Here is a 1,801-nt window from a genome sequence, read left to right as displayed (position 1 = left end):
AGCGCGTTATATTTTTTATTTATATTTCGCGCGTTGAATGGTTTACTAATTCATGGAAAAAGTAAGTAATATCTCAGCATGAATGTATCGTAACTGTGTCGATATTTTATTAAATCCAATGTAAACAAGTCGTGTAGCCAGAAACGAATGTATATTTATATACGCATGTGTGTATAATAAATCGCACGTAATTGGTTTGATTGGTTCAAGCCAGACGTTCCCGCGGATATTCATTCGAAGCGATTTGCTGGATCGCGGTTGATCGACAACGATCGACGTTATGTACACAGGCGTGGAGTCGAGCCAATTCAATCCAATCCATCGCGTTCGATGTTAGTCAGCTTGGAGAAAATCCGAGGATCCCAGCTGGTAGCTTTTGTCTGTGCCGACGCACGACTGCGACCTTAATTTTGGCGCGTTTACCTTAACTTTCCATTTAAATGCTTTACGAGGTTAAGGCGAAGCAACCGCGTCGAACCACGTGACGAACTTCCTCCGTCGTGGTGACCTCAAAGGCGATTTCCCATTCCACGCACGACGAGAACGGCTCTACCATTTCTCTCGAACGACGTCAACGAAAACGACAAGATGTGACGAGCCATGGAAGAGTCAAACGATCGTCTCCTGGTACCGAGCTAATGAAGTGCTGCTCGTTTATGAAGCTCTCCCACGAACCACTTATGAAAGTTCACCGTTCTTTTTTTCATTTCTCGTTTCTTCTGCTTGGTCTGTTTTAATTGCGGTTGCGTGAGCATGAAATGTCGCTGCACGAACGACGCGTCGTCGTGGGCTTTCGGTAAACGTGGGTTATTCGCTGCTCCTCGTGACACGTCTTCGTGTTGAGAAATACGTAAATGGAAGTTCCGTGAGAACCGTGGACAATGCGGAGGCGCTGAATCTGTAATGAAAAGTTTGGGGTTAATCAGTGGGAGTGTCTAAATTTTGTTAAATTAGTCGAAATCTGGACTTTCGATCTGTTATACTGTTTTAAATATAATATTTCTATAATTCTCTAAATCCTTTTTCATTATCAATATTATGCAAAAAGAAAAGAGAACGTTCGTTCATAGATGTCAATTGCACACGTAAAATGCGTTAAATATTTTGAATGATATGTAGAAAAAATCAGTAATTAAGAATTGTAAAAAAGAATAGTAATTGCAATGAAATATAGAAATGCATGTCGTGAATTCGTTACTAGCCAGAAGATACAGGGTTATTCGTTATTTGATCTATTCTTGATTTCGCTATCAACCCGCGACAAAGGACGGCGCGACGGCGACGGACGCGACGCGCGTCAGCCACGAGGAGCCACGAGCCGTCGCGTGGGACTACGTAAGCCGGCTCAGCCTCACCATCTCTGTTCTATTCTCTGTTTGTCTGCCAGAACTCCTCTCCTTTTCTCTTCAATCGTCTACCTACTCCACCACTGGCTTCGTTCGTCCCACGGCACTCCGCACGCACGCTTCCTCTGCTTCGGGCACGCACACGCACACGCACACAGTCGTAGTTACACACACTATTCATCGTAGGTAGGAGAAGCGCGCCCACGTGCGCACGCACGCACGGCGCGACGCTAATGATGGATGCATTTATTTGTTTAGCCGCTTTCAATTTCAGATTGCGAAATCGGCTGACACGGGCTTTAGAATAGTCCGAGCGGCTGCGAGGCGGATAAGTGCGCGTTTTCTGCTGTTTGTTTTTGGAAGACAATGCGAATTGGGTTCTTGGGTTCTTCTTGGCCAACCGGAATCAAAATCCGAAGAACAGTTTAAATTGTGCAAGTGTTGCGCTTACTATT

At 44.9% G+C, this 1,801-nt stretch overlaps 1 long non-coding RNA gene across 1 annotated transcript; it reads right to left on the bottom strand.

The window, feature by feature from the left end:
* Nucleotides 1-83: 83 nt before the first annotated feature.
* On the bottom strand, nt 84-1,768 carry LOC113464581 (uncharacterized). Its single transcript, XR_003389430.1, has 2 exons — nt 1,356-1,768; nt 84-898 (listed from the first exon to the last, which is right to left on the bottom strand). It is a non-coding gene; the product is annotated as an uncharacterized LOC113464581 (long non-coding RNA).
* Nucleotides 1,769-1,801: the final 33 nt, after the last annotated feature.

This window comes from Ceratina calcarata, unplaced genomic scaffold, assembly GCF_001652005.2.
Source record: "Ceratina calcarata isolate Rehan_Ccalc_2016 unplaced genomic scaffold, ASM165200v1 scaffold4293, whole genome shotgun sequence".
Taxonomy (NCBI): Eukaryota; Metazoa; Arthropoda; class Insecta; order Hymenoptera; family Apidae; genus Ceratina; species Ceratina calcarata.
The sequence above is the reverse complement of the archived record's forward strand: the minus strand, read 5'-3'. Positions and strand labels throughout refer to the sequence as shown.